This window comes from Palaemon carinicauda, chromosome 32 (assembly GCF_036898095.1).
Source record: "Palaemon carinicauda isolate YSFRI2023 chromosome 32, ASM3689809v2, whole genome shotgun sequence".
Classification (NCBI taxonomy): Eukaryota; Metazoa; Arthropoda; class Malacostraca; order Decapoda; family Palaemonidae; genus Palaemon; species Palaemon carinicauda.
In genome coordinates, this window is record NC_090756.1 from 78,512,915 (window position 1) to 78,524,485 (window position 11,571).

General features: G+C 35.2%; 1 long non-coding RNA gene across 1 annotated transcript; it reads left to right on the forward strand.

Moving 5' to 3' along the window:
- The first annotated feature begins 5,824 nt into the window (after positions 1-5,824).
- LOC137625790 (uncharacterized) lies at positions 5,825-8,480 on the forward strand. The gene is made up of 2 exons (XR_011040900.1): positions 5,825-6,247; positions 7,164-8,480. It is a non-coding gene; the product is annotated as an uncharacterized lncRNA (long non-coding RNA).
- Positions 8,481-11,571: the final 3,091 nt, after the last annotated feature.

Sequence of the window (11,571 nt, forward strand, 5' to 3'; positions counted from 1 at the left end):
CTGGAAGATATTCAGAAATCAGCCTAATATACGCAGAACCACTGGTGTATTACAACTTTGCTGGGGAGCACCAGCCGGTTATATGCCAGAAAAAACTTACACAATCATCAGCAAAATTTTCAAAAAACATAGGCAAAGTTTCTCTTAAAACATCGGCGGATTTACTTGAGAAAAGATAAAAAAAATTGTCAACTTTCTTTGATCCTACACGGCCTTATAATAACAGTTACACTGACAGGACCTGGGGCACTCCTGTAACTTTAACCAGGTCGAAAATGGCCGGCTGAAATCGTGTTTTTTTTACTTGAAAATGTCAAATTTCTTCAGCATTACACGGCTATTTTAAACAACAATGTAGGCCAGACTAAAGTAACTGTCACTGTCTTTGCTTACCCACTACAAAAACCTTGGCAAATTTCTCAGTTCGTTATTGTATACATGGATGGGCATCTTGTTTCGGCGACGTCATCGGTCCGTATTTCGTCTCTGCCGGGATCGCTCAACTTTGGAAGCTTTATATCTTGGTTTCTCTGCTTTGTCCTTCACTTTTCTGTAGTTTCCTTGAATCTTAGAGTCCTTATCTTATCACCTGACACCATGTTATATCCTTAGGTTACAGATAAACCACAACAAGTGTAGATTAACTTGTACATAATATTTATTGAACTTATTACAATGGCGCGTGGCTATGGAGTGCGCAGAATCGGTTGCGTTCTTCTATTACATTAAGGCGGGTGCGTTCACATATATAACAAGTGGTAGGTAAGAAAGAGGGTAAGAAGGGGAAGATTAAGGATTTAAGTGTGGAATTAGATTTGTTATATACCAATTGTGGAGGATCAACTTTTTATGTTGTTTTTTTCAAATTTGTTTTTTGCCAAATCTTTTTCAGAGAGAGAGAGAGAGGTAGTTAATGTAATGTTTTTTGTAGAGAGAGAGAGATGTAGTTAAAGTAATGTTTGTTTGTAGAGAGAGAGAGGGGTAGTTAATGTAATGTTTTTTTTTGTAGAGAGAGAGGGAGAGAGAGAAGTAGTTAATGTAATGTTTTTGTAGAGAGAAGAGAGAGAGATGTAGTTAAAGTAATGTTTTTTTGTAGAAAGAGAGGGAGAGAGAGAGGTAGTTGATGTAATGTTTTTTGTAGAGAGAGAGGGAGAGAGAAAGTAGTTAATGTAATGTTCTTTGTAGAGAGAGAGAGAGAGAGAGAGAGAGAGAGAGAGAACTGAAGTTGTGTGTTTACATTTTACTGTGGATAGCTAAAGGTTTAGACAAGTAGTGAATATCTGAGGCGAAGGCTTCTTTGTATTGACTGTAGTAGCCAGACCAGCTTTGGAAGTGATTCATTTTAATTGTCACTAAGTAGGGTTTCCATAAAGTCCGTGTACACTTTAAAAGATTTATAACTTTATTGGTATTTGCGAGGGAAATAATCAGCAAAATAAGTTCTCGAATAATTCATCACCACAAAATTTTTTGTGGTTGTGAATGATAAAAAGTCTATGAATTATCTTTGAATATAGTATGTGTAATGTATTGAGAAACACTACTCTCTCATTCTACTATGTTGAACCTTTGAGTTGTTGTTGTGGTCTTCCCCGCCATCCACGAACTGTGACGCCAGCAGAAGTATGGGTCTGCTTACTTGTATTTGATATACCAGAATCAAGTACTTGAATTACCAACCTGTCTTCTTGGGACCTAAGTACTAAAGGGACGAGGATGCAACAGTATGATTGTTTAGTTACCAAGAAGTTGTTCTAAATGTTTTTCGATTTCTATTTGCAGGCACATAATTCCACCTGTAGAGATCAAGTTTTTTTTTATTGTTTTTGAAAGCTGATCAATTGTTGCAGCCAATCTGATTTGTGTTTAAGGACCTCATTTGATTTTGCTCTCTAAGAATTGGATGATATTGATACGCAGTGATGACCCCGTTTGAAGGACTTTCTTTTCAGATTAATGATGATGATGATGATGATGACATCCACTACCCTAATCAATGATGGCAGTTGTGGCAAATTGCCAGAAAGTGTTCCAAATGCCACAGAATTATGGCAGGGGGCTGCAGAGGACTGTTGGCCCTTGTGTGGACGAAGGTATCCACACACACACACACACACACACACACACACACACACATATATATATATATATATATATATATATATATATATATATATATATATATATATATACAGGGTCGGGCAAAAAAACCTCCCTGAATTCAATAGGCTTTTGCAAAAAGCATAAGAAACATACAGAACAATTACTTATATTTGTGAATATCCTATTTGATGCCATTTTACATCACTTAGTACACTTTACTTGATTTTGAAAATTATGTTCGATAAATGATGTCCCCCATTGTTAAGACATTCACGAAGTCTTTCCCGGAAGTTGTCCATAGTTCTTCGTGTACCTTGTGATTTCTTTCTGTGGGGCTACCTAAAGGCTGAAGTGTACAAACATCGTCCCAGAACTCTGCAAGAACTAAAAGATGTCATTAGGCAGGAAGTGGCAGCCATTCCAAGGGAAGTTACACGAAGAACTATGGACAACTTCCGGGAAAGACTTCGTGAATGTCTTAACAATGGGGGACATCATTTATCGGACATGATTTTCAAAATCAAGTAAAGTGTACTAAGTGATGTAAAATGGCATCAAATAGGATATTCACAAATATAAGTAATTGTTCTGTATGTTTCTTATGCTTTTTGCAAAAGCCTATTGAAATCAGGGAGTTTTTTTTGCCCGACCCTTTATATATATATATATATATATATATATATATATATATATATATATATATATATATATATATATATATATATATATATATATATATGTGTGTGTGTGTGTGTGTGTGTGTGTGTGTGTTTTGTTTCAAGTATCGGTGTTGTTTAGTTAAGTATTGCTATATTTTGAACTGATTATTTGCGAAGGTTATGGTCATTTAATTTGTTTTGCTTTGGTAGTAAGTTTTCCGATTGTACATTTTATTTTATTTTTTTTTTTTTATTTATTTATTTATTTTTTTTTTTGTGGTGGGATTTTATTTCAATGTTGTTGCCTTTAATGATTTCTTTACTTTTAAGTACTATTGGCACCTTTGACTGGCCAGACAGTACTACTTTGCATCCCTCCATCTGGTTATGGCTCAAATTCCCTTTGCCTACACAAACATCCAATAGTCTGGCCTATTCTTACCACATTCTCCTCTGTCCACATACACTTTACAACACTGAGATTACCAAACAATTCTTCTTCACCCAAGGGGTTAACTACTGCATTGTAATTGTTCAGTGGCTACTTTCCTCTTAAGAGTAAGGGTAGAAGAGACTCTTTAGCTATGGTAAGCAGCTCTTCTAGGAGAAGGACACTCCAAGATCAAACCATTGTTCTCTAATCTTGGGTAATGCCATAGCCTCTGTACCATGGTCTTACGCTGTCTTGGATTAGAGTTCTCATGCTTGAGGGTACACTCAGTCGTGCTATTCTATCTTAATTCTCTTCCTTTTTTCTTAAGTTTTTATAGTTTATACGTGAAGAATCTAATTTAATAATATTCAAGGAATATTTCATTTTGATTGCTTATTCTTCTCTCGTAGTTTACTGTATTTATTTCCTTGTTTCCTTTCCACACTAGGCTTTTTTTCCTATTGGAGCCCTTGGGATTATAGCATCTTGCTTTTCCAACTAGGGTTATAGCTTAGCTTATATTAATAATAATAATGATAAGTGTGGTTGTTAGTGTATTTTATCTTGATTATTTAGTTGTAAGGAAATATAGTTTTATGGTTTTAATTTTCCTTCTGTCCAAGAGTTTAGTTGGGGAAAGTCTGTACTGTGTTGCTGAGGAGAATGTTGCTGCCTGTTATAGTGAGGAAGAAGAAGAAGAAGAAGGAAACAAGAAGAAGGATTACAGTGAGAATGAACTTGAGAAAGTGTATGAGAGCGTTGATGAGAGAGGCAGCCATGTGTGAAAGATATGATGAGAATAGTAATGTGGATGTGTCTGGCTTTTCCGTGGAGTATGGAAGCTATTGTCAGTATAAGCGTGGCGATGGAAAGAGAGTTTGAGAGGATGTTTGTTGACGATGTATAGGTGATAGTGAGTGGGGGGGGGCTGTCGAGTATAAAAGCGGCATAAGTGAAATAATTGAACAGGTAAAACGTATAAATCAGTTAAGTGAGATGGGTGTTACTGTATGGGCATGAGTCGTGGTATGACAATGAAACAATATCCGACAGATTTTGTAGATTTGAGAACAAATCCCTTAGAAGAATATTGGGAGTTAATGGCAGGACAGGATTAGAAATGAGACTATAAGAGAGATTACTCGAGTGCCATATGTGGATGAGATCATGATGAGGGGTAGATGGAGATGATTTGGGCATGCTCTTTGCACTCTCAAAGAGAGATTAGTTCACCAAACTTTCAACTGGGCTCCACAAGGCACTAGGAGAGTTGGAATACCCAGGCCTACGTGGCTGAGGACTATGAAGTGCTAAGTAGGAAATGATGAATGGAGAAGCATTGAATTAAAAGCTCTTGAGCGAAATCTAACCGAGGCCCTTTACGCCAATAGGAGTAGGAGGGAATAGAGATGATGATGAAGATGAAAATGTATGAAAGGAAATGTTAAGTATGATCGTGAAAAATGTCAGCTAGGAAAAAGTATGGGCATGGAGTAAATGAGAATAAGGAACTAATTGAGAGAGAGAGAGAGAGAGAGAGAGAGAGAGAGAGAGAGAGAGAGAGAGAGAGAGAGAGAGAGAGAGAGAGAGAGAGAGAGAGATTATTATGAAGGTTTGGTTGAATGCTGAGGGCAATTCTGAGACAGATCTGAAATGATATTTCTTACCGTAATGAAAACCAAAGTCAAAATTCTGGCTGTTTTCTAAAGCAAGGGAGACTACGACAATGAATAGAGAAACAGCCCATCCTTTGACTCGGCTCTCTTTTTTTTATTCACTTTTAATGCTATAACAAACGCAGTATCAGTGACAATGACTTTTCTCGCCTGCCCAGCCACAAATAAAAGGTTCGGGTAATATATTCAAGGTTGGAACTGTTCCAGATTCTTGAACATTTGAAGACGAAGATCAAATCTTAAAATAAATTTACGCAACTTTCTAGCCAGGCGCATTTGCAAGTGGCGGTGTAGCCAGGGATTTTAGCCGTCTGGGAGTGTTATAAATAAAGCAGGTGCTGTCTTAAGAAAATACTGTCAGTGGCTTCAGTCTTCTGGAAGCGTTATAATGAACTTATATTACAATTATGATAAGATCTTAAGAGCTGTGGGTTTGTTTTAAGCTGATTATTTTGGCTTTTACTGAGTGATCAGGAAGATTCATTTCATTGTTATTGTTCTTAAACTTCTCTTGTAGTTTATTTCCTGATTTCTTTTCCTCATTGAGCTATTTTCCCTGTTGGAGCCCTTAGAGGGCTTGTAGCATCCTGCTTTTCCTAGTAGGGTTGTAGCTTAGCTAATAATAATAATAATAATAATAATAATAATAATAATAATAATAATAATAATGACCTCTTATTTTCGATACACAATTTTAATATTGACACGACAAAACTTTGTCATTTTGAAAACTAAATATTCGATGATACAAAATGAGATATTTCTTGTGAAAATTAAAACATTCAACACGATTAAGAAAAAAGGTATTGTGTCTTTATATAATGGTAAGTAAATGTTTGACATCTGAAATCAAATGCATTGACAAAGATAAGATAAAAACCCAAAGATTTCCATTATCAGTTTTTAAGAAATCCTTTCACAGTCAAAGATAACACAATTAAAATATCAAAATCCCTCGTTCTGGAATTGAAAAGATACAACACCACTCAATGTGGCAATTTCTTTGCCTACAAAATAGCAAATACTTGGAATAGACTTCCATCGGATGTAGTAAACAGTAACACAGTAAACGAGTTCAAGAATAAGTAAGACAAGATCATAACTACTCTCTAAATGCTTAACCTAAATCGCTCTACCAAAGAGCAAATGTAGTCTCTGTGGATGTACTAAAAAGTCTTTTAAACATCCAAAATCCTTGTAACTCCTTGTTACTCGTTCTAACGATGCCAATGGGACACTTAAAGTCTAAGTATGATTTCCATAACATTGTTTGGGTAATACTAACTTACCTCAAGCAAACATCTACACAGTTTTAGTCTAGATCACCTTCAACCAGGTAGAGACAGCTACGGACTCCAGAAGAGATGGAATATATTGTGAGTGTCTTTTACATTTATCTTAGATGGTAAAGGATTTTGAGTATCTTTGTTTATTTGTATTTACTGTTAAAAAATAGCCGGAAGATCTCAATACCTTTATTGACTTTTTTTAAAGTTGGTTAAGGCGTCCATGTCTATAATTCTAAATTTTTCTTCTAAGTGGGGTCCTTCAGTGCTTGAAATGTCCGGTTTTAAAAGACTTGCTGTAGTTCTTATTAATGTTTGTGATATCGATTTAAGGGGACAACTGTTTTAGTTCTTATTAATGTTTGTGATATCGATTTAAGGGGACAACCGTTTTAATGTCTGAGTTTAAGTAAGCTGTTCTTTATTGTTTTATAATATATTTTTTAAGGGAGTTATGCAGGTTAAATAGTAGTTTTTTTTTAATGTGGTTGCTACTGTTTAAAGGAATTAAAGGAAGTTTCTCTTTATATTAGAATCTGTGTAAGGAAGCTACTCTACTCTCTTCACTATTCGAATGGAGAAACTTCTAAAGAATAGGTGTAATAGTAGTGAGAATGTGCAGCCATTGACCTTCGTTGGATTGAGTCTTGGTATTATCTTGAATTAATCCAAACGGGATAAATCCATCTGATCTTGAAAGTTTTCTTGGGATTTCTTCGAAAACCACATAACTGGAAGTGCAATTTACACCCATTTATTCTAACCAATTATAATCTTTGTTAATGTGTCTGATATAAGAAAGTTCTCATGCATCGGTTAATCATGAGATTTGTTTAGTATAAACAGCTTACAAACTTTATACATATCGATTTAATTATGAAAGCTTAAGCTCTTAACGTGCATAGTTATTCCTGCCACAGCTTAATCGTTTTGTTAAGCTTGTATAACTTGGTCTTGGGGAGATATCTTAAAGAAAACTAAGTTTTTTTTTTTTTTTATTTACCAGGAAGAAAGTTCGATTGAGGACATACCTCCGCCTCCTTCGCAAACAAACACGGTCAGTGCCATAAAGAGGCTGGAACTGGCCATGAAGAATGGCTATGAAGAGTCCTGGAAGGCCCTGGAATCCTACATGAAGGACATAGCTGATTCGACCGAGAGGAAGGAGAGACTTGATAAAAAACTCGACCAGAGTCGCTGTCTGGTTGCGTAGAAGAAAGGAGTTGTGGGTAGGGTGTGCATAGTAGGCAGTTTGCTGATTGTGTTCTAAGATTCGAGTCCTTCCATCTGGGGAGTTACTCAAGGAAATTTATTAAGTTCATTGGATTGTGTTAGCTGTACTAGGAACTTCAACTAGACTAAGACGAACTAGTTATACTGGGATGACACAACTAGGCTTTTTTATTATTGGTTTTCCTTTATAGAAATGTTTAGGTATTAAATTTCTTCAAGTTTTATCCAATGTTGGCATAAACTTGCTATCTCTTATTTTTAAATGTTAATGCACTGAACGCTTGTAATAGTTAATGTTACTGTAGTTTAAATTTCTTTTGAATTTATATTTATTAAAATATGGAATTTCTTGGATAATTCAGAATCTTGAGAGTAGAAAAATAAGTTTTAAAATAAGACGCAAAACCAAATCCTGTTAATTACAGTAGCAAGTTATTTTACTGTAACAGGGTCATTCAATAGGTTAATGAATTATGAGGTTAATTAAAATGGTTTAATTGAAGCCAGGTTTCTATCTTCGCGTGAATTAAGAGGATAATTAAGTTAGAATTAGAACTGATTAATCATAATGTATGATTTTAACAATGTTCATGACTTGACAATGATGATTAATAATTGAAAGTTTTTGAAGTGTCAAGTTATTTTTTGTTAGGTGTATCTTCAGATCAATGCATCACCAAGTCATTAAAACCTCTCTTGATTTGGATAATTGTTCAAAATGTTGTTCACTTTGATATCTGTTTAGTAAACTTCTGATATTGTGAGGCAAGTCACTTTAGCCTTGTCTAACAGATTTTCCAGCACTTCTGTTCTATCCTTTATTATGTGTATTATGGTACTCCAAACTCTCTCATTTTTTTTTTTACTCAAAGTGAATGTTTAATTTTAATATAGTGTTAATGTATCCTACAGCTGCTGCCTACATTCTTGTATAACCATTGCCTTTTAAACACAAATTGAAGTTTCCAAAATGGTCGAACTAAACTGTAATCTTTTTTTCATTTGTTTTATTTACTTTGTCTGAAAGCTTCAGTAAGCTTTCAAACTACACTGTACTTTGTAAGTTTTGAATAAAAGAGTGTTTAGTCCCTTTCGCCATTTGCTTTCCTAAACCTTTACTTTAAGGCGTATTACTTTTTTGGTCCTACTCTCCACAGGACCTCCACAGTCATTTTATCATGTTCGTTCGAAAACATTCAACATTTCACAATGTATATTACTAGATTATTGTCAAATCAACTTTATCAGAGCACTTAAAGAACAAGAAAGTCTTTAGTTTCGTCTTGAAAGTCTTAATAATATCTTCGGTCTTTCAAAGGATGCCTAGTGGGGATCCTTGGATGGACCTTCCTTCAAACTTCCTCCTGCTGGAGGCCTGCTCAGGATTATTTTGATGTTTTGTGTAAGAGACAGAAATAGAGGGAACTGGGTATAGAATCCTTTCGGAACTACGAAAAGTCACTTTTTAAATCCCAATGAGGAAACTTTAAGTCATTATAAGATCCCATCTAGCCCTCAAAAAGTTTTTTTTTTTTATGGAGGATGAATATGCCCTTGAATTTCTGCCTAACATTTCTCTTAAAGTTTATTGCTTACATTATTAGATAAACTTTAAATCACTGAGTAGATAGTATGACAGTTGACACCTTGCATAGCATGAATATGAAATCGCTACTACAAAAAGAATAATTTAGATTATAAACACAGGTGAAGCCTTATTTTGGAGATGGCTTCCAAAAAGCTTAAGTATGAATTGAGTACTTCCACTGACCTTAATTTGTATGTCAAACTATTTTTTTTAGCCAAACTTGTGCAAAAATAAGAACCCTAAATGAGGGACAAATCATATAGTGTGCCAATGATCTTTTAGTTCATGTTTTCATTGTTTGGCTTTTGATCAGTGACAGTAATTACCTCCGCCAAAGAAGTTGGAAGGAGGTTATGTTTTCAACCCTGTTTATCTGTTTGTGTGTTTGTTTGTGAACAACTTCTTCGCCACAGTTTTACTCATAGAGCAGTGAAACTTTCAGGGATTAATTGTTATGTTGAGACGTGAAAGTGATTAAATTTTGAAAGTCCTAGGTCAAAGGTCAAGGTCAAGGTCGAGCAAAAGGTCGACCAAATTATCCCTAACCTTAACCTCAAGTTCGCACATGGTTGTCACAAAGACTTCAAATACACTAATGGTCTAAATTGATTCTGGGAAAGGCAAGCTGGTTGCAAGAATTAATCTGCCGTGGCGGAGGTTTGCACTATCAGAGGGCTTTTCTAGTTACATCTGACAACGAAGTTAGAAGGAGGTTATGTTTTACCCCCTGTTTGTGTGTATGTGTGTGTGTGTTTGTGAACAGCTTCCTGACCACAATGTTAATCGTAGAGTAATGAAACTTGCTGGGATTAACTCGTATAAAAACAAGAAATTATTAAATGTTCTAAGGTCAAGGTCAAAGGTTAGGGCCACGGCCAAGCAAAGTGTCCAATTCACGTAATCGGCCGTAAGTTTGGACATCCTTGTCACAGACACTTCAAACTTGGTTCATATTTGAGAGTACGAAAATCCATCCCACTTAACACATATTAAGGTCAAAGTTGTCAAGGTCTAGCAAAAGGTCATGAAATAAGCTGCCGTGGCGGATGTCTGCACACACAGTGCTTTTCTCGTTAATAATGCAAATATTGCATTAGAAACCTCGACGTAGACCTAATAACATCAGCCTATAGATTATAAGGTTTAATGTATCTGCTTTTGCTGAATGTATGAGGTTGTGTAGACAGTTAGGGAAAATAAGCATTCTTTAATGGATTCTTTAACACTGTGCCCAAATGTTGGCCGGGGCACCAGCTACCCGTTGAGACACTATCGTTAGAGAGTTATGGGGTCCTTTGACTGGCCAGACAGTACTGCATTGGATCCTTTTCTCTGATCATGGCTCATTTTCCCTTTGCCTACACGTGCACCGAATAGTCTATAGGCCTATTCTTTCCCCATTCTCTTCTGTCCTCATACAACTGACAACACTGGAACAGGGAACTTAGCTTCTATATATTGTCTTTTAAGTCTTTATAATGCCAAGTTCCAGTAATCTTTCTCTAATGAAAAATGATACATTTTTGGAAGGAAGCTGTGATGAAATTGCTTTTTCTTAAAATGAAGAATTAAACATGATTTTGCAGATAATTATGAAGAAAATAACATATTGGTGATAAGTCTTCATATGTTTCAAGGAAATTCGCTGAGAACGAGAATAAATTGGTGTTATTGTAAATGTTGAAACGAATTCTTCTTCCAATGACAGTGGCTGGGTAAATCGTTATCATTATTGTTATGAAAATAATAATAAAAAAATACAGATTTTTTTTAAGAGTAAAGGCCCACGAGTGTAGTCACATTGTTTAAACTTTTGAGGTAATTTCCTTAGTTTCAGGTAATTTGCATGGTTGGGGGGTAACACTGTTTCAAAGCGAGAGAATTTCCAGGTAAATCAGAGAATGCACAAGACCCGCTTTTGCCTCTCGTGTGGAAAAGGCTTGTTAACAATGTTAGAATAAATGTTTTCATAAAAGAAAAACCATTGAACGAGACTTGAGTGAATTTTGCTCATTCCGCAAAATAAGTTTGCGGGCACTCTATCCCACTATAGATAAGCTAAGCTCGTGCCAACAACAACAAGCTTATACTTATTATTGTAATTAAGATCATTTTACATGTGCATTAACTAAATTATTAATAAAAATACAAATCTTGGCTTTTATCTCTTTATTCTACCTTGAAATCAGTTGGGATAATGGCACCTTAAAACTATCATCAGTTTTGGCTTTAACCTTTTGTGGTAATTAGTTTGGACTTTTTAAATTCTTTCATACACATAGGCCTACTTCTCGTGTATGCAACCAGATCCCTGATTATAGGCTATTGTAACATAAAGTAACAACAAAGAATAATTAATTATAAAGAAATATTCATATGATCTAAAAAAAAAAAAAAAAACAGAACCATAATCATGCACATGACGAAATAACACCATTTGCAGTTCCTTTCCATAAATATTGAGATTCATTAACCTTTTCTAATACAAAATAAGAAACAGGAGAAGGATTCTCCCTTTTTATTCTTGTAATGATTCTCACAATACTAAAGAAGAACAATTATCCTAACGACCATCGGAACAATTCTTTAATGA